The sequence below is a fragment of the Eptatretus burgeri genome, chromosome 13 (genome assembly GCF_056783735.1).
Source record: "Eptatretus burgeri isolate ZD-2024b chromosome 13, Ebu_testis_v1, whole genome shotgun sequence".
NCBI classification, from domain to species: Eukaryota; Metazoa; Chordata; class Myxini; order Myxiniformes; family Myxinidae; genus Eptatretus; species Eptatretus burgeri.
Genome location: NC_140973.1, coordinates 78,939,200 through 78,961,195, shown reverse-complemented (window position 1 = coordinate 78,961,195; position 21,996 = coordinate 78,939,200). Strand labels below are relative to the sequence as shown.

At 46.1% G+C, this 21,996-nt stretch overlaps 1 protein-coding gene across 2 annotated transcripts in view; it reads left to right on the top strand.

The window, feature by feature from the left end:
* Positions 1 to 21,996, top strand: part of LOC147014876 (calpain-1 catalytic subunit-like) — a 181,907-nt gene that overhangs the window by 27,003 nt on the left and 132,908 nt on the right. The gene's annotated exons all lie outside the window — the stretch shown is intronic.

The following is a 21,996-nucleotide window of genomic DNA, read 5'->3' as shown; positions in this document are numbered from 1 at the left end:
TGGCAATCAACGTGGCAGACTCCATGTTGATTCGGTAAATAAAGTTAACGATTAAACGTTGCGAACGCCGATCATTTCCCACGTTTAACACAAAATCGCAAATAAATATCGTTTTCCGATCGTCGTGTGACGTGCAGGACTTTAATACGTAGAAATACCCAGATAAACGGTACAATCGAACTATAATCCATTCCATGTTTAAAGACTCGAATCGGTTTTTTATTTTTATTTTTGACGTTAAAGTGAATTATGATAAATCATGTCAGCACAACGTAAAGGTAAACGATTTATACACACCTGATAAGGTAAATTTATATTTATTATTTATTTCAACTTTATCATTGGCCGAAATTGTTGGGGCTCTGCGATTGAGGCCGATATACTGTGACTCACAAGAGTGTTCAGTGACACGCGGAGGTTTTTGATTGTTTAACGGTTTTTTTTTTTTCCTCTTTAAATACGTTTACGTGTCGAGCTACGTCAAGGTAACCTGGTAAAACTTCCGGACGATTTCCATCTACCTGTCGTGATGTAATTAAGGAAACGCCGTGGCATGGATTCGTGCACCTTGCAGGGTTCTTCTCTTGTTTGCTTGTACAGGTTATTAAAAGGAAACGCGTGCAAAACGTGATGACGTCATTCTGGTTTATCCACACGGAATGTGACGGCACGTTTGGAGGAAATGGATAATCACTTTCACCGTCACCCTCAGTAGTGCGATAGAAACGAATCAAACCAACAAGACCATCGTTGATTGTACCGGTTAGTATCATATATCGTACCAGCTGGTATCACTCATCATAACGAATTGTATTACCAGTCATACCGAATACTATTACTCATCACGTAGAATAGTGTTACTCATAGTACCGAATAGTGTTACTCTTAGTACCGAATACTATTACTCATCATGCAGAATAGTATTACTCGTAGTACCGAAAAGTATTACTCATCGTACAAAATAGTATTACTCATCGTACAAAATAGTATTACCCATTGTGCAGAATAAGATTACTCATCATGCAGAATAAGATTACTCATCATGCAGAATAAGATTACTCATCGTACAGAATAGGATTACTCATTATACCATATAGTATTACTCATTGTACAGAACAGGATTACTCATCATGCAGAATAGTATTACTCATTATACCAGATAGTATTACTCATCGTACAGAATAGGATTACTCATTATACCAAATAGTATTACTCATTGTACAGACTAGGATTACTCATCATGCAGAATAAGAATACTCATCATGCAGAATAGTATTACCCATCATGCAGAATAGTATTACTCATTGTACAAAATAGTATTACTCATTATACCAAATAGTATTACTCATTGTACAGAATAGTATTACTCATTATACCAAATAGTATTACTCATCATGCAGAATAGTATTACTCATTGTACAGACTAGGATTACTCATCATGCAGAATAGGATTACTCATCATGCAGAATAGTATTACTCATTATACCAAATAGTATTACTCATTGTACAGACTAGGATTACTCATCATGCCGAATAGTATTACTCATCATGCAGAATAGGATTACTCATCATACAGAATAGCATTACTCATTATACCAAATAGTATTACTCATTGTACAGAATAGGATTACTCATCATGCCGAATAGTATTACTCATCATGCAGAATAGGATTACTCATCATGCAGAATAGTATTACTCATTATACCAAATAGTATTACTCATTGTACAGACTAGGATTACTCATCATGCCGAATAGTATTACTCATTATACCAAATAGTATTACTCATTGTACAGACTAGGATTACTCATCATGCCGAATAGTATTACTCATCATGCAGAATAGGATTACTCATCGTACAGAATAGCATTACTCATTATACCAAATAGTATTACTCATTGTACAGAATAGGATTACTCATCATGCCGAATAGGATTACTCATCATGCAGAATAGTATTACTCATTATACCAAATAGTATTACTCATTGTACAGACTAGGATTACTCATCATGCCGAATAGTATTACTCATTATACCAAATAGTATTACTCATTGTACAGACTAGGATTACTCATCATGCCGAATAGTATTACTCATCATGGAGAATAGGATTACTCATCGTACAAAATAGCATTACTCATTATACCAAATAGTATTACTCATTGTACAGAATAGGATTACTCATTGTACAGAATAGTATTACTCATTGTACCGAATAGTATTACTCATTGTACCGAATAGTATTACTCATTGTACAGAATAGTATTACTCATTGTACAGAATAGTATTAGTCATTGTCCAGAAAAATATGACTCATCGTACAGAATAGTTTTACTCAAAGCACCAAATAGTATTACTCATCCTATCAAATAGCATTACTCTCTGCACAGAATAGGAATACTCATTGAAAAGAATAGTATTACCCATCGTACAGAATAGTATTACTCATTATACCAAATAGTATTACTCATCTTATCGAATAGCATTACTCTCTGTACAGAATAGGAATACTCATTGAAAAGAATAGTATTACCCATCGTACAGAAAAGTTTTACTCATTGTACTGAATAGTATTACTCATTGCATCGAATAGTATTTCACATCGTACCAAATTGTATTTCTCAATTTGCAGAATAGTTTTACTCATTGTACTGAATAGTATAACTCATTGTTCAGACTTCCGATTGAGGGCTTGGTGCACGAGGACGACTGGGTGGCGAGCTCTCCTTCCAGTCCCTCTAAAGCTAAGTTTCCAGTCCTAAAGTGTTTTGTGTATTTTGTTATCGAGATTTGTGTCAGGGTCTGTGGAATGGTACTTGTTTTTTTCGTGTTGTGTTCATAACAGTTTTAGCAGGTAGTTTCGTTATTTTATTGAAAGAAGTAGGACGAGGCCTCGTGATAAGTTTAGCATGAAGTCAGTTTGGGCCTTGGGAGTATGGGGGTGAAGAAGGTTTTAAATATAGAGGGAAGGAGAAAGGATGAGGAGTACGTAAAATGTCACAGTTGCTCAATGTGGGCCATGTCAACAATGGGGAAGCAGAGGGTTCTTATTGTTGTTGGAAGTGTGAGGAAATCGTCCACTTGAATAAGGTAGTTACTGGGTTGAAGGAACGCATCAATAATTTCCAGCAAGTAGCAGAATGTGAGAAATTTGTAGATAATAGTTGGTTACGGTTGTGGAGTGAGGTTGTTGAGGATATTGGAAGTGGTGAATGTGCAACGGGGGAGGGCAGTGGTGGAGATGCAGAGGGTGTGGGCAGTGGTGGAGGTGGTGCGGGCAGTGATGGAGGTGCAGCGGGTGCGGGCAGTGATGGGGGTGCAGCAGGTGCGGGCAGTGGGGGTGCAGCGGGTGCGGGCAGTGGTGGAGATGCAGTGGGAGCATGCAGTGGTGGAACAGTGAGTGCAGTTAGTGGTGTCGGTGCAGCAATAGACATTGGTAAAAATAAGGAATGGGAGACAGTTTTTGTGGGTGATGAGATTATAAAATATGTAGATTCTTCATTCTGCAGGAAGGAAGGTTTTACATTTATGAAGCAGTGGGAATCATTTAAGGGACAAAGGGAGTGTTTCCAGAATGATGGTCGTTTATTAAATAGAAAGGGAGCAGTAAGGTTTGCAGTGGGAATTGAGGAAGGAATTCAGGCTTTTTTAGGTCAGTGGAGGGTGGGGAAGGTATTAAGGAAGGAACGGATGCAGTAATTGGGATGAGTAAGGACAGGCAGGAAAATCAAATTTCAGGAAGGGAAAAGTTAAACATATTCCATACCAATGCCACAAATTTAAATAATAAGATGGAAGAGCTTAAGGCCAAAGTAGATAGCGAGGAGTATGATGTAGTTGCAGTGAGTGAGACATGGTTTAAGGAGGAGAGTAACTGGAGGACAGGATTAGAAGGCTACACGGTGTATTGGTGTGATAGGAAGAAGAGAATAGGAGGAGGAGTAGCAATCTGGGTAAAGGACAGCATTGTATCAAGAAAAAGGGGTATTTAATAACGAAGGAATAAATGTTGAGGATTCTGTGTGGGTAGAGATTAGAGATTGTAAAAACAGTAAGATAATGGTAAGATGCTTTTATAGGGCTCCAGGTGGGAAGGAAGAGGAGGAAGGAGGAGTAAATGAAGAATTCAAAAGGGCATGTGGTAAGGGAAGAGTATTGATTATGGGGGATTTTAACTTGCCAGGGATAGATTGGGTCCAGGAACAGGGAAAAGGCAGAGTGGATGAGGATTTCCTAGTTTTATTCCAAGATTAATTTTTAACCCAGTTTGTAGATAAGCCCACGAGTGTGAGTGCAGTGTTAGACCTCCTTTTAAGTAATGACCCCAATATGATGGAGGAGATGGAGGTAGGAGAGCATTTCGGATCAAGTGACCATAACATTGTGTGTGCAAAGATTCTGTTGAGGGTTAGAGTTCAGGATAGTAGGGTAAGGCTTTTGGATTTCAGGAAGGCAAACCTTGAGGGTATGAGGAGAGAGTTGTGTGATGTGGATTGGGAGACTCCAGCATCAGAAAAATGGGAAATCTTCAAGGACCAAATTTGTAGAGTGCAGAGTAAGTACATTCCAATGAGGTGTAAAACTAGAAGCATAAAGAGACCAGGGTGGTTGAGTAGTGAGATAAGGAATACTATAAAGGAGAATCAGAAGGTATTTATTCGGTTTAAAATAACAGGACTGGAGTTGGATTTATATCACTATCGAAGTAAACAGAGGCAAGTGAAGAAAATAACTCGACAAGCCAAAAGAGAGTATGAGAAGGACGTGGCTAAGAATATTAAACATAATAACAAGGCTTTCTTTAACTAAATCAGGGGAAAAGAACAGGTTCGGACCAGTGTGGGCCCATTGACGAATCGCCCCGGGAGAGTAGTTAATGATAAGAGTGAGATGGCAGGCTTATTAAACGGGTATTTTTCTTCAACTTTTACACAAGAACAGGCAGGAGAATTGCCAATAGCTGAGAGTATTTATCGAGGAGGTGAGGAAGGGCTTTTACAGAAGATCCAGGTTGGAGTGGAGGAAGTAAAGGAACAGCTCGGTAATCTAAGAGAAGATAAGGCTTCTGGTCCAGATAATATGCAACCTAGAGTATTGATGGAGGTGACTGAGCAGGTAAGCGAGATGTTAACGGATATTTTCAATTGCTCACTGGAGTCAGGACAGGTACCGGATTGGAGAGAAGCAAACATAACACCGTTATTTAAGAAAGGATCCAGAGAAGAATTGGGAAATTATAGACCTGTTCGTTTGACTTCAGTTGTGGGGAAGGTGTTGAAGACATTAATTAAAGACCACATGAGGAACCATTTAAACAAATGCAGACGAATTTAAGGTAGTCAGCATGGGTTTACCAAAGGTAGTTCTTGTCCAATCAATCTTTTAGAGTTCTATGAAGCACTGTCTGATTGGGTGGATGAGGGAATGTCAGTGGACATAGTATATTTAAGCTGTTTAACTTTAAGAAGGTATTTGAGATGGTATCACATCGGAGGTTGTTAGCCAAAGTGGGAGCTTTTGGAGGGGCTGGTCAGGTAGCTAATTGGATTGCAAACAGGCTTAGTGATAGGAAGGAAAGAGTGGCTGTGAGTGGGAGGATGTAAGTAGCGGGGTACCTCAGGGATCAGTACTCGGACCATTGCTATTCATTATTTACATCAACGATTTGGATAATGGGGTGAAGAGTAAGCTTTCCAAATTTGCAGATGACACAAAGCTTGGAGGTGATGTGGATCACAGAGGGGGTGGTGATCAGATACAAGAAAGTATTGATACTTGTATGGATTGGGTAAAAGATTGGCAGATGGAGTTTAACCTGAGCAAGTGTGAGGTGTTGGGGATGGGAAAGAACAATGAAAATGGAGATTACAGGATGTAAGGGGTAATTTTAGATCATGTCATACAGGAGAAGGATCTGGGGGTGGTAATGGATATGGGTGCAACACAGGGCCTGGCAGCAGTAGGTAAAGCAAATAGGGTTGTAGGCTGCACAAGGAGGGGGATCAATTACAAATCAAAAGAGGTGGTGTTAACATTGTGCAGGAATTTAATGAGGGCCACATCTAGAATGTTGTGTACAGTTTTGGTCAACACAGTTCCGGAAGGACATAGATGCCATCCAGAAGGTTCAGCGTAGGGCTACGAGATTAATTCCGGGCCTAGCGAGACTCAGATATGAGGAGCGGCTGAAGGAGACAGGGCTTTATTCACCAGAAAGGAGGCGGTTACAAGGAGATGTGATAGAGATTTTTAAGATAATGAAAGGTATCGATAAAATAAGTGAAGATTAATTATTCAACAGAGTAGACAGTGATGGGACCAGGGGCCATAGCCTGAGAGTAAAGAAGAGGAGAGTTAAGACGGTAGTAAGGTAGGGGACTTTTACTCAGAGAGTAGTTAATGCATGGAATGATCTCCTTGGAAAGGTAGTGGCAGCAAAAAAAAAACGTAGATTTGTTTAAATTAGAATTATATAGGTACCTGGAAGTTGTGGAAATAGAGGGGTATGGGGATGTTGATTAGACTTTTAGGTAGTCTGAGCATTGATTGGTGATTGTGTATGCAGTGCTGTTGGTGGGGGTCTTATCAAAGGGGGTTGTGTGGTTGATGTGTGTTTTTAACCAAGCCCATGCCCCCTCCTCGAGTAGTCCGGGCACCCTGTGCTGAAAAAGGTGGTGACCTGAAACAAGTTGCAATAGTTTTCAAACCTGTTTGTGATGATTCCTAATGTACCTGGGACTATCCTATTAAAAATCTACCAAAATCTATTCAGTGGAACATTTTATTTTTGAGAAAACTTACCCCGACCTTTAAAATTCAAAAATTTGAATGTCGAAAATGAAAAATAACAAAAATGTGTTTCAGTCTTATAAACAATAGTTTTAATATACGACAGGAGCATCAGATATTTGCACTGGAAGTTAAAAACACTATATAAACCTCTATAAATACTTGATATGGGTCAGAATGATTCCACATTCGTAAAATTGGCGGTGACCGGGCTCCGCGGGCGGCTGGCCATAGTACGTACTGGTAACAACATTTCACATATTGAAGTCTCGCGTTTATAAAATTTACGTAACTTTAAATAGTACATTATATAACATAGTATTACACATCAAGTACATCTGTATACCCCAGGGTTAAACAATCACAATTGAAGCTGAATCTGTTGTGAAACATCTGGAGGCCACGGTCATCTTAAACTCAAATTACCGCTCTGTTGGGTCTTCCTCCGAGTCTGTGTCAGCTGACAGTGAAATGTTTGCACACACCCTACGGCACGTTCAGATGATGACGGAAGAGGTACGTTCAATGCAGTTGATGTCACCAGTGTATTCAGTGCAGCATCAACAAGCAAGTGACCTCGAACTGCACGGCTGACTGCCTTTCCTGAGAACATATGTACCACTGTGTTGTCAGCATACACTACTTCCAACAGCTCCTGAAGGCCTGATCCACTCATCAGGTGGCCAATGGATCCCAGGAAGCTCATTTTTGTATGTAACCCTTCCAAACGAACGACAGTTGGTTGCAATTCAGGAAGATTCTCTACCATTATGTGTGCCTTCCACCATAACGGTTGATCAAATGTCACCACTGGGTATGCTTGGTACTGACTTGCATGGGAAGATATGAATTTTAATGAAGAATAAATGCAGGTGAGATCGTTTGGATCCAAATCAATCATGGGGAGAAACATGACCGATGACACACCAGGATGTTCTCCTTTGTGGATGAGCTGCATGAACCCAGACCACGGGGTCTTGGGACTTTCAGCAGCAACGATGACTTCCAAAGTAGATCTACATCTGCACATGGTTCTTTTGCATTTGGGTTTGTTATTGGCTGGTAGAGGAGAGACTGGAGGTTATCTCTTTCTGAGAATAAGTGCTGAACATTTATCCGTCCAACAGAAGCAATATCACCAGATGTGACTTTCACTCTTGGAATGGTTCTTGATGATTTTGTCCCGGGTGTCACCATAGCAATAATTCCCATACCGTGGAACGTACCCTTGCCGTCAATACTTCTCACATTGTGGTCAACATTGTCAGCAGAATATTGTATAAAATTGTTTGCAATGAAGTTTTGAATCTCTGTGCCATGTGCAACTGAAGAACTTCTTTCGTACTTCTTCACTTCACTGTAAGAGCAGGAAAACCCATGGTGATATCAAGAATCCACCAAAAATTTTGATTGGAAGTGGTTGTGCATTTGAACACCCAAACCAATTTATAATGGTGCCAGAAGGATACGAGGCCGCGTTGCCTGCATGATCGCTTGTCCTAGTGAAGCAAATTTGGTGCTTCGATCTTTTCCACAGAATATTGTGTTTACAACTGCTGCAAGGATGGTGGCACGAACTCCAGTGCTGTTTCTGTTGATATTTCGGTGGCAGTGGGATAGGTGTTCCTGGTCTGATCAAGTTCTTTTATGTCTTGTTTTATTAACTTAGCTTCTGCTTCAATTATGTGGGTCTTCTCATCCTTTTTTGTCTTGCATCGTTTGTTGATGAAAATTATGGAGGATGTTGGAAGCGGTGGTGTGAAATGTTACTACATTTTGTTTGCCATTGATCTCTGTGATGGTTATTCTGTCACTGAAATGTTTTTTTTAGTTCAGATTTCATATGTGGAAAGCTGTACGGCTCTATGTCAGTATCTTGGAGATATTCCTTCATCTTGCTTATCAAATCGTTGATGGTCACCTGCTCGTCATCATTGTTTTCAAGATACTCTACTACTGCTTGAAAAGCTTCGGATTTTTTTGAGTCCTTGGGTCTGCCACTTCCACTGATTTTCTTGCATTTTACAGCTCTCTGCTCTATGGCTTGCTGGAAAAACGATTGGCACTTGTTTCCCTGTTCTAAAGTTAACACTACAAATGTTGTGATATTCTGCATCTGCAGCAGGCAGGTCTTGAACAAAAAGCCCCCTACCTCTTACAATGTCAGCCCATTCTCCCTTGAACTCATCACATGCCTTCAGGATTTTGTTCTGGAAATCCATTGTTATAACAGGAATAAGTTTATGTTCTGATTTCTTGCCTTTGTATACATCTGGACAACCACACAATACACAATCCTTGTCATAACTGAATGTAGTTTCTTTCGATCTAAGTGTGTGCTGAAGATGATGATCCTGTTCACCAGAAAGTTTACGTTTGTTGTGATACAGGATTGATCTAGGGTTGGTATAGTCACTTCTGCACTTCACATGGACAGACTGGCCAGCTGCGACTGTTATATCTTTGCCTCTGGCTTCGCTGGCTTTCAGGATACCATCGCATCCCTTTTGTGTTAATGTAACAGTTCGCTCTCCACCTGACACTGTTTTTTTCGCAAATTACACAGTCATCCATCTTGATGTTTCACTTCAGACTTTCTGCAAAAAAAAAAAATCATCAATAAATCATTCCTAAACCGATCTTGCAGAGCTACACATTTTTAAGAATCATGGTCATGGATATTTGTATGTAGATCATATTATAACATAAATAGGAGTACATTGGCCTATTTTGTGCTTTACATGACAACAATACAAGTACATCGGTATCGAGGTAAAAATCGATCCGCGTTTTTGGCCTGGACAGGGTTTGCACTCCACTGAACTCTTGTTGTTTGTATAAACTGGACTAATAGTGACATTTAATATGACTATATGATTAATCCATAACATTTATAACGCATTTATAACGCATTTGGATGTATTTCTGTTATTTTGTATTTTCACCCGATACAATTTCTGGAATTTAAGGGGGTACGGCTAAACTGTCTCCCTAAAAATATTGTTGCGGATTTCGCGCCCGCCGGCGTGCGACGGCCACGTAACTCGAATCGCGGCACGTCGCCCACCGGACGGACAATCCAGTCGTGACCCTCTCGGACTAACGCCGGGAACCAGTCACGGGTGGACCTTTCGGTCTCACCGCGATCGAGCCAATCAGCCCCCGCGTGGGATAGGGTTGCTCGCCAAATTCGAACTACCTAAGTACCCACGCGGAGGGTAGACCGGGCGATCGCACCTCGCCGCAGGTCGACTTCGGACACGGGCCATAGCGACCCGTTCCGTACTATCAGAATAACCGGGCGGTGTTATCGTCGACCTCGACGGTTCGATTAATTATCGGGCGTATTCAGCCCACTACCAACCCTTTACGTGAAGCAAGATGGGGATTCAAAGAAAGAAATGACGAAGCGAGCGGGAGAACAGTTCAACAATAAAGCACATTTATTCTCGGCACACGGGAAGCACACAAATACAATTCCACCAAATGCACACAAAAAGAAAACACAATTCCATTTACACAAAAAGCAAACATAAAAGTGAAAACACAGTGCAGAGCTAATACCGACTACCGAGCACACGGCAACACTTATACAATTCTACTTCACAGACGGGCGCCCGACAACACATACCCAAAACCAAGGAAAAGAAATACCCTCAAGAATGAGGTAGGCCTGGGGCGAGACCTGGTCGGGCCTACCCGTCTGGTGATGAGACGCGGAGCGCGCGATGGCCCCGCAACCCGCGGGCCTCGTGGACAGTGCCTGGCTGGGGGGTGGGAACGGGGCCCCCTTGGTCGCACTATCTCAGCGCGGGGGGAAACAGGAGGGGGTTGCTGATGCTCGGGGGTATAGAGGATCTTTATTATATGCGACGGCGTCTCCACCTCGGCCAGGTCGCGCTGTCGGCCTCCCTCGGGCGCGCAGCTCCTTGCACGCGACGCGAGCACCCCTCGTCCGCCCTCGCCGCCTCTCCACAGCTGCGTCCCCTCCGTTCCGGCTCCAACGCACACGGCCGAGCAGCTCCACCGCCCGCGAAGTCTTGACTCTCTGTTCCGACTCCCTCTCGTTCTCTTTGCGACCCTCTTCGTTCTGCTGACTCCTTCTCGTTCCCGTTCTGCTGACTCTCTTCTGACTCCTTTGCGACTCCCTTCTTCCTCGTTCCTACTTTTACGACTCCTTTGACTGTGAACACCGTCCTTTTATCCCCCCGTAACTTCGCCTTTGACCCCCTCCCTTTGACCTTTCACCTCGCTCCCCATTGGCCCGAGAAAAAGTGGGCGTGAAGGCTTTTGATCCACAAATTTGCATATATCGATCGCCCTGGGGGCGGGGGCCAAGTCGCCCCTCGCTCACCGATTGGACGGCAAAAAGTGGGCGTGTGTCGTTTTGGATCCGTTTTGAAGCACAAAATCCGTGATTTTGTACACGCTGTTCAACGTGCGCCCTACACGAGTCAGCATGGGGTGCCCATGAGTGGCGCGAGATGACGGTGATGCGATGGTGGCGAGTTGTGACGGTAAAAGGTCGTGGCGGTTGTGGTGAAGCGGCGTTGTGGTTGGTGGTTGTTGTTGTGGTTGTGATCATGGCGGTTGGTCCAAAATAAAGATAGTAAAAAAAACGGCTATCCTGAAGAGTCGCAGCTACGCACATAAATGACATGTATTCCCACTAGACAGGGGTTCGGGCCTAACTACACATGTACTTACCGAGATACCTCACCTAAGGGACCTGAATGGTGGTTTGCGAATCTGGTAACCACAACACTACCCCCCCTTCCCTTTTACAGACTCGTCCCGAGTCGTCAAATTTTCGTGTGCCATCATGTGTAGTTTTCCCCTAGTACACTTTACCTACGGATCCCTGAGTGCGACATTCATGGTATTCGTGTCCCCAAAATAAATAACCTAAGGGCTGCGTAACTATCTAAACAAACTCACTCACACGGACGACTTAAATAAAATTGCCGGCGCTAGGACAGACATGCCGGGGGGCGCACTCATATTTACAGTACATCTTACCTTAACTTACAAATTTTACACTAAACCATGGCCCAGGATCATTGACTCTGCAAAAAGAAAGCAGTTAGCTGGGAGCCAGGCTGCCCGCATGCAGTCTCTGGCTCAAACAATGCAGGTGACAGGGAACGTGGCTGGCTGCTCACACGCAGTCCAAGGCCTTCCCTTTTGAACTGAACTCGGTGAACCACAACGGTGCTTGGGCTGCACAACGCAGTCTCCGTGCCAGCTCAAGTGGCACACGCAATGAGCACAACGAATGGATGCATGAACGGTTTGAACTGAATGCAGTGAGCCACAACGGTGCATGGGCTGCACAAACGCAGTCTCCGTGCCAGCTCAAGTGGCACACGCAATGAGCACAACGAATGGATGCATGGACACAAACACGGTGCACGGACGCCACTGCAGGCCCGTGTTGTAGCTGCCAACAGGGCAGTTCTCGCAGCTTGCAAACTGTTGCTTTCAGATCCTGGCGCACATGGAAATGAACAGGGGGGGGGGGCAAAAATTGAACGGGGCTGGTGAACATGGGCAGTGGGCATGGCATGGCAAAGGCAGCAGGCAAACACAGCCCGCAGAATAAGGGGCTGCAGGCAAACACAGCCGGCAGACAAACTGGCCGGCACAGGCCTCGAAGAAAAACAGCCAGCAGCTGAACTGGCCGGCACAGGCCTTGCAGCACACAGCTGCCGATGATCCAGCCGGCACAGGCCTCGCAGCAAAACAACAGCTGCCGATGAAGTTGGCCGGCACAGGCCTTGAAGAAAAACAGCCAGCCGGCAGATGAAGTGGGCCGGCACAGGCCTTGCAGCAACACAGCCAGCAGATGAAGCTGGCCAGCTTTTGCCGTTCAGTGGAGGTTGGTGGAGGGAGTGCGGTGGTGCTGGCCACTTGGAAGGCGGGCTCGGACCTACCTTCCTGTCTCCCTCCCACCTATCGCCTTTGCCTGTCACTGTACATACCCACTCCCTTAATTTGTCAAACCCCAATTTAGCCCCAACTTATTTTTTTTGTTGTTTTTATTTTTACTTACCCACTATAAATCGTCCCCTAACCCCTTTATCGTCCTTGTTCGGCTAACCTATCCTGTCACCTAGCCTACTCCCAACCCCTACGTTCCCTTCCCGGAGGGGAGCAAGGGAGAGCTAACGTCTGTGTCGAGGCCCAACTCAAGCCTCAGAATGGCCTCCCCAGAGTTCGGCGATCTTAACACCAAGTGGGTCCAGCGGCCCACAACGACAGCGAGGGGATGGATGGTGCGGAGGGGTACATCTCCTAATCTACCCTAACCATTAACTCTTAAACTACCCCGGGGCTTTCAACAAGCGCCTCTCGCTTAAACTATTGGTTCCTAACAACCCAGATTCCCGTCGCCTGTGTTGGTGTCCTCACAATTTCGGGCCTCGCCCCCAATTTTCTCTCCGTGCCCTCACACGGTCTCCTGGCTGGGACACGTGGCTCCCTTTGGCAGGCACGACCCTCTGCCGAATCTCCCGCTATGGCACCCCCGGGCACTACACTGCCTCCGAGCCTACCAGCTCCTAACACCGAGGAGTGCCCCCCATGGCACCTCCCTGAAACGCACACGTGGCAGGCCGGCCTCCCGGGCCTTTCGAGGTCACCCGTGCCCACAACACTGCCCACGCGGCTAATGGCGCCCCGGGCCCCCGCACCAAGCAGGCGCACCCGTGCCCACTACTCTATCCCGGCCCCCATGGGCCCGCCCTACCGCGGCCGACTAGCCTGGTGCCGGGGTACCCACTCAGCGATACTCACCTTTCGCAGCCACGCTCCCAAGCCCGTCAACAGGGCTCCTGCACCCCTCAAATGGGTCTCGAGCCTACTTTCCCCACCAACAACAAAACGACCTCCATTTTTCAATTTGACTAACCCAGCTAACTCACTTTACTCTGACCCCGGGGTCCCTTGGGCGGGAGTCCTCCTCCCCCCAATCACTCATCGCACCATGCATTCCCCATTCACTCCTCACTCACAGACCCGCTGGCCTCACTCACTCAACAAGTACTCACCTCACAACTCACCAACTCTTCAACACACACACCACTGAACTCTGCCATCCTTCTAACTACCTCCCCTAACTAACTCGTGCTCCCACGTCGTCCCTTAAACTATAGCACGTTCCTTTTAACACTACGTAGCTAAACTACGTCCCCTCTACACATTCACCAGTCTGTCCATGTCTCCTAATCTCTTTAATCAATTTCCCCACCTAAATCTGGCTACAATCCCTCTAACTAATCCATTCCACGGACTCCATGAGGACTTACCCCTGCCCCATGAAGTCGGTCTAGCTAAGCTAACCCTTCCCCCTAACTAGTTTCCCTCCTGTGCCCAGGTAAGGGGGTCTTTCACCCCTTGCCCAGGAATCCTGTACACCCGAAAGTGAGGCTTGCTGTTTTCCCTTTTTTTTTTCTCTTTACATGCGCAGCACCTGCGCGGCAACTCAGAGCTCGCGCACTTTACACCTGCCAGTGACGTCATGCAGCTGCACGTGTTCCTCGTCCCTCCTTGGACGGGACCATCCGGCAGAGATACCCCTCCTGCCGGATTCCAACCCCACGTGCAGCCATGGCGTCACCGTGCGCATAAAAAAAAAAAACACAAGCCACACGTCTCGAGGGGTTCCCCACGCGAACACATGTGCTTTGCCCGTTGGAGCTTCACACACACGATCGCGTGGAGAACCCGTCCGGTCCAAATCCGTTTACCTGCCTAAACTTTGTCCGTCCGCGGGATCGGCAAATCCACCGCGTGCGTTTCCGGACCGGGACTTCACTCTCGCAAGCGAGCACGTGGTGGTCTCGTGCGTTGCACAGCACGAACCGCGTGCTCACTGCTGGGTGAACCCGGCACGGTCCTCGAAACAACTACAGCCGCTACTCGGCTTTCTTTCTTCTCATGTCGCCTTCGTCGTCGCCATTCAACAGCACGCACACCTGCGTGTTACGACACACACAGTCCACTCAATCACATTCACACGGGGAGACGCGGCTGCGTGCTCCCGCATGTAACCGACATCTCCCTCTCACCGCTCTCTCACACACACGGTCTCCCTTGCACACAGCGACCTTGCACACGGCCGTTCACTCACGCGTGCCTCACTACTCACACAAACCATACTACTCACACATGGTGCTCCATTCACTCGCGCGGGGGAACTCACCCGCGGTGCCTCACCCACACACGCGAGGGCACTCAACCGCTGTGCCTCATCCACACACCGTGCCTCATCCACACACGGTTCCTCACCCACACACGCGGGGGCACTAACCCGCGGTGCCTCATCCACACTGGCCGTTTCACTCACACACACGGCCTCTTCCACACACGGTGCCTCATCCACACACGGCGTGCTGGGAAGCACGTACTCTGGCACCATCGCCACCACACCACTCACACACGGGGTCGCTTCCACACACGGGGACGCACTCACACCTTGCACCACACACACAGGGACAACCATACTGGGGATTCGTGTTCCCACAAGGGTCTCCGGGGCCTCTATACCCCCCAAGCTCTCCGTGCACCCGTCCACAGCACTCGTCCCCTCAACCTCGCAAAACACGACCGAACTCACCTGGTCGTGACTCGCCTCAAGGGGGCATACTCCCTCCCCTCGTTCCTGGAGGAGGCCATCCCGCTGCTCGCACCGGGTCCCCGCACGCTCCGCGAGCTCACCCCCATTGTCCTCCACTACCTCCGTGTGTGCGTGCGCGTCACTTACCCCGTCCTCATCGTGTAGTCTTCCCTCTATTTTTTCTGTCTCCCGTGTCTCTGCCAACTCTTCACCCTTTACCTCCCTCGTCTCAACTATTATTTCCGTTGTCGTCACCTCGTGTCTCGTCTCACACGTTTTGGTCTCCCCATTTAATTTTTCCCTTTCGGTCATCGTCACGACCCTCGCCCAACACGTTCCACGGGTATTTTTTACCCGCCTCCACCGCGGGCCTGTCAGCCGTTGCACCCCCACCCAGCTCGTTTGCTCCCACACGTGGAGTCGCCATTTTAAGCTCCCTGCTCACTGCCTTCATGCCCGCCTGCAGGCATTGGCCCATGTTCTGCGTCTCACCCCGTAGCTCTTTCATTTCTTCCCTCATTTGCTGTGTATGTATTCGCATCCATCGTCGTTTTCACTTCATTCATTTGCTTGTTCATTTCGTTTTTCATTTCATTTGTATTTGTATCCATCTTTTCGATCATTTTCGCATTCATCTTTTCGATCATTGCCGCCAGCATAGCTGTAAGCTGGGCCATGTTGGATGCACTCAGCTGAGTCGTTTCGGCAAGGGTTGGGGAAGGGTTTTGGTGGAGAGGGGGGGGGAAGGTGTCATACACCGCGGCCGCTACCGCACCCACCTCGGGCCCTGGGTTCAGTTGGGCGAGTCCGTGTTCCTGCACAATCAACATTTCCTGCTCGGGGATTCCATCCTGGACCATGGACTCTACATTATTACACATATACATTTCTAATACCCCCGGCTCCCGCTCGCCTTGAGACGCCATCTTGCTTCTCGTGAAGGGTTAATTTGCTCGCTCGTAATTTGGAGGGAATCGGGGTCGCTTCTCTCACCCCTGGACCGATTTCCGTGAATTTCGCTGGAGACAGGAGAGCCTGTTGTCCCGCTCTCAATACCAGTGCCGCGAGGAGGGCGATGGATTTGTAACCCACTCCTGACACCAGTGTTGCGGATTCCGCGCCCGCCGGCGTGCGGCGGCCACGTAACTCGAATCGCGGCACGTCGCCCACCGGACGGACAATCCAGTCGTGACCCTCTCGGACTAACGCCGGGAACCAGTCACGGGTGGTGGACCTTTCGGTCTCACGCGATCGAGGCCAATCAGCCCCGCGTGGGATAGGGTTGCTCGCCAAATTCGAACTACCTAAGTACCCACGCGCGGAGGAGTAGACCGGGCGATCGCACCTCGCCGCAGGTCGACTTCGGACACGGGCCACTTAAGCGACCCGTTCCCGTATGCTATCAGAATAACCGGCGGTGTTATCGTCGACCTCGACGGTTCGATTAATTATCGGGCGTATTCAGCCCACTACCAACCCTTTACGTGAAGCAAGATGGGGATTCAAAGAAAGAAATGACGAAGCGAAGCGGGAGAACAGTTCAACAATAAAAGCACATTTATTCTCGGCACACGGGAAGCACACAAATACAATTCCACCAAATGCACACAAAAAAGAAAACACAATTCCATTTACACAAAAGCAAACATAAAAGTGAAAACACAGTGCAGAGCTAATACCGACTACTACCGAGCACACGGCAACACTTATACAATTCTACTTCACAGACGGCGCCGACAACACATACCCAAAACCAAGGAAAGAAATACCCTCAAGAATGAGGTAGGCCTGGGAGCCGAGACCTGGTCGGGCCTACCCGTCTGGTGATGAGACGCGGAGCGCGATGGCCCACAACCCCGCGGGCCTCGTGGACAGTGCCTGGCTGGGGGTGGGAACGGGGCCCCCTTGGTCGCACTATCTCAGCGCGGGGGGAAACAGGAGGGGGTTGCTGATGCTCGGGGTATAGAGGATCTTTATTATATGCGACGAGCGTCTCCACCTCGGCCAGGTCGCGCTGTCGGCCTCCCTCGGGCGCGCAGCTCCTTGCACGACGCGAGCACCCCCTCGTCCGCCCTCGCCGCCTCTCCACAGCTCGTCCCCTCCGTTCCGACTCCAACGCACACGACGAGCAGCTCCACCGCCCGCGAAGTCTTGACTCTCTGTTCCGACTCCCTCTCGTTCTCTTTTGCGACCCTCTTCGTTCTGCTGACTCTTTCTCGTTCCCGTTCTGCTGACTCTCTTCTGACTCCTTTGCGACTCCCTTCTTCCTCGTTCCGACTTTTACGACTCCTTTGACTGACGAACACCGTCCTTTTATCCCCCCGTAACTTCGCCTTTGACCCCCTCCCTTTGACCTTTCACCTCGCTCCCCATTGGCCCGAGAAAAAGTGGGCGTGAAGGCTTTTTGATCCATAAATTTGCATATATCGATCGCCCTGGGGGCGAGACCAAGGTCGCCCCTCGCTCACCGATTGGACGGCAAAAAGTGGGCGTGTGTCGTTTTGGATCCGTTTTTGAAGCACAAAATCCGTGATTTTGTACACGCTGTTCAACGTGCGCCCTACACGAGTCCAGCATCGGTGCCCATGAGTGGCGCGAGATGACGGTGATGCGATGGTGGCGAGTTGTGACGGTAAAGGTCGTGGCGGTTGTGGTGAAGCGGCGTTGTGGTTGGTGGTTGTTGTTGTGGTTGTGATCATGGCGGTTGGTCCAAAATAAAGATAGTAAAAGAAAAACGGCTATCCTGAAGAGTCGCAGCTCGCATAAATGACATGTATTCCCACTAGACAACGGGTTCGGGCCTAACTACACATGTACTTACCGAGATACCTCACCTAAGGGACCTGAATGGTGGTTTGCGAATCTGGTAACCACAACAATATGTTCCACTCTTTTTGTTTTGGTAGATTTTCAATATGAATCTCCCAGATGTATAAGGACTTGGAAAAATAATGTCCGAAAACTATTGCAATTTTTTTCGGGTATATCCACAGGGTGCCTGGACTAGAGGGGAAGAAAAGGAAAAAAACAAAAAATACAAAATAATACATTAAAAAAAATATATAATAATTTTATTTAATTAATTAAAAACATCTTTTTTGCATTTTCTTCGTTGGATCATGTGTCCATGGGTTGGTGTGGTGTTCGCACAGGCATGATGGGCTGAATGGCCTCCACCTGTGCTGGATTTCCTTGCTGTTCCTTGTGATTGTGTTGAATAGTATTACCAGGATACAAGGAAATCAAACACAGGTGGAGACCATTCAGCCCCTCATGCCTGTGCGAACACCATACTAATTTATCTCCACAAGATCCAAGGAAGAAAATGCAAAAAATAATAATAATAATTAATCTTTTATAATTTTATTCTAAGTTTTTGTGTTTTTGTATTTTTTTTTCCTTCTTCCCCTCAGGGGAGGGGCAAGGGCTTGTTTGAAAATGTACAACATCGACCACACAACACCACCACTTTACGAGACCCCCACTAACAGCACTCTGCACACGTGCACACAATCACCCATTAATGCTCAAACTACCCAAAAGACATCAAATCCCCATACCCCTCCACCTATATAACTTCCAGGTACCTAATCAATTCCAATTTAAACTTATCGACTGTTTCTGCTGCCACTACCTCTCCAGGGATGCCATTCCATGCATTAACTACTCTCTGAGTAAAAGTCCCCTCCCTTACTACTGTCTTAACTCTCCTCTTCTTTACTCTCAGGCTATGTGTCCCCTGGTCCAATCACTGTCTACTCTGTTGCATAATTCATCTTCATTTATTTTATCGATACCTTTCATTATCTAAAACATCTCTATCATATCTCCTCGTAACTGTCTCCTTTCTCATATCATGTATAAAGCCCTGTCTCCTTCAACCTCTCCTCATATCTGAGTCCAGCTGGGCCTGGAATCTATCTAGAAGCCCTACGCTGAACTCTCTCGGTGGCATCCATGTCCTTCTTGAGTTCTGGTGACCAAAACTGCACACAATATTCTTGATGTGGCCCTCACTAAATTCCTATACAATGTTAACACCACCTCTTTTGATTTATAATTGACCCCCCTCCTTGTACATCCTAAAACCCTATTTACTTTACCTATAGCTACCTGGCACTGTGCTACCTGCTTACCTGCCATATCTATTACCACCCCCAGATCCTTCTGTATGACATGCTCCAAAATTACTCCTTACCTCCTGTAATCTCTATTTTCATTGTTCTTTCCCATCCCCAACACCTTACACTTGCTCAGGTTAAATTACATCTGCCAACCTTTTGCCCAATCTATGCAAGTATCAATACTCGCTTGTATCTCTTCACCACCCCCTCTGCTATCCACCTTACCTCCAAACTTTGTGTCATCTGCAAATTTGGAAAGCTTACTCTTTACCCCATTATCCAAATCGTTGATGTAAATATTGGATAGTAATGGTCCGAGTACTGATCCCTGAGGTACCACGTTACTTGCATCCTCCCAGCAAGACATCCTCCTACTCACAGCCACTCTTTGCTTCTTACCACTAAACCAGTTTGCAATCCATTTAGCTACCTGACCAGCCACTCCACAAGCCCTCACTTTGGCTAACAACCTCCAATGTGGTACCTTATCAAATACCTTCTTAAAGTCTAGATAGACTGTGTCCATTGCCTTTCCCTCATCCACCCAATCAGACACTGCCTTATAGAACTCTAAAAGATTTGTTAAACAGGAATTACCTTTGGTAAACCCATGCTGACTACCTTTAATTAGTTTGTATTTGTTTAAATGGTTCCTCATCTGGTCCTTAATGAATGTCTCCAACACCTTCCCCACAACTGAAGTCAAACTAACAGGTCTCTAGTTTCCTAATTCTTCTCTCGATCCTTTATTAAATAATGGTGTTACATTTGCTGCTCTCCAACCCTCCGATACCTGTCCTGACTCCAGTGAGCTATTGGAAATATCCGTTGACATCTCGTTTACCTGCTCAGCCACCTCCATCAATACTCTCGGGTGCATATTATCTGGTCCTAGAGCCTCATCTTCTCTTAGATTACCGAGCTGTTCCTTTACTTCCTTCACTCCATCCTGGATCGTCTGTAAAATCCCTTCCTCACCTCCTCGATAGATACTCTCAGCTATTGGCAATTCTCCTGACTGTTCTTGTGTAAAATTTGAAGCAAAATATCTGTTTAAGCCTGCCATCTCACTCTCATCACTAACCACTCTCCCGGTGTTATTCCTCAAGGGGCCCACACTGGTCCTAACCTGTTCTTTTCCCCTGATACACTTAAAGAAAGCCTTATTATTAAGGTTAATATTCTTAGCCACGTCTTTCTCATACTTTCTTATGGCTTACCGAGTTATTATCTGAACTTGCCTCTCTATTTACTACGATAGTGATATAAATCTAACTTCAGTCCTGTTATTTTAAACCTAATAAATACCTTCTGTTTCTCCTTAATAACATTCCTGATCTCTCCCCAACCACCCTGGTCTCTTTATGCTTCTAGTTTTACACCTCATTGGAATGTACTTACTCTGCACTCTACACATTTGCTCCTTAAAGGTTTCCCATTTCTCTGATGCTGATTGATTGCTGATATTACTCATCTTCGCGAATAGTATTACTCATCAAACATAATAGTATAATACGATCATTCAGAATAGTATTACTCATCTTACCGAATAGTACAACTCATTATGCAGAATCATATTACCGATCATTCAGAATAGTATTCCTCATCTTATCGAATCATATTACTGATTGTACAAAAATAGTATTAGCAATTCTGCAGAAAAGTATTACCGATCGCACCAAATAGTATTACTTATCAAACCGAATAGGTTTACTGATTGTACCGAATAGTATTACCGATCATACAAACAGTATTATTCTGGATAGTTTTACTGATCATCCCAAATAGTATTTGTTACTCATCATACTGATTAGAAGGCCAACCGTTGATTGCATTGGATCGTGCCATTGATCAATACAAACAGTACCATCGACCAGACCAAACTGAACCAAACTTGATCGTACCAAACAATTCCACTGACCACAGCAAATTATATTCCACGTTGATTCTACCAAGCAGTACCATTATTCGGGTTGTTGTGTGATGTAACATTACAGTTTGTGCATGCAAGCCGTTTAGCAAAGCTCCGCTTCAAGTGTTACAGAAAAGCCGTCGTCCCCACAATGTGCGTTGAAACTGTATGTTTGTTCCTGCTGTCTGTGCCTGACATATTGGGAATCGCTAAGGTGGGTAAACACTTTAAACTCGTGCCATATCCAGGACCATGGAGGGTTCGACTCCCGGTCAAAGGTGACTGCACTTGTCCTTGAATCTGCTCTGCATGGATTTTGTCCTTCTTTGTTAGTGTGTTACTACCATTGTTCACCGAGCTGTGCACGTCCGTTTTGGAAGCGGAAAACATTTTCCTTCGCACTTCATGTGAAAATGGCAGTTTGTTTGAAAGAACATTAACTTTGTCGCTGAACATGTATACATCGGTGGAAGGTAAATGGGTTGGACTTGCAGTGTAACTCGAGGCTTTTAGCACAGGTTGAAGTGTCCATGCTAATTACTTGACGTCATTAC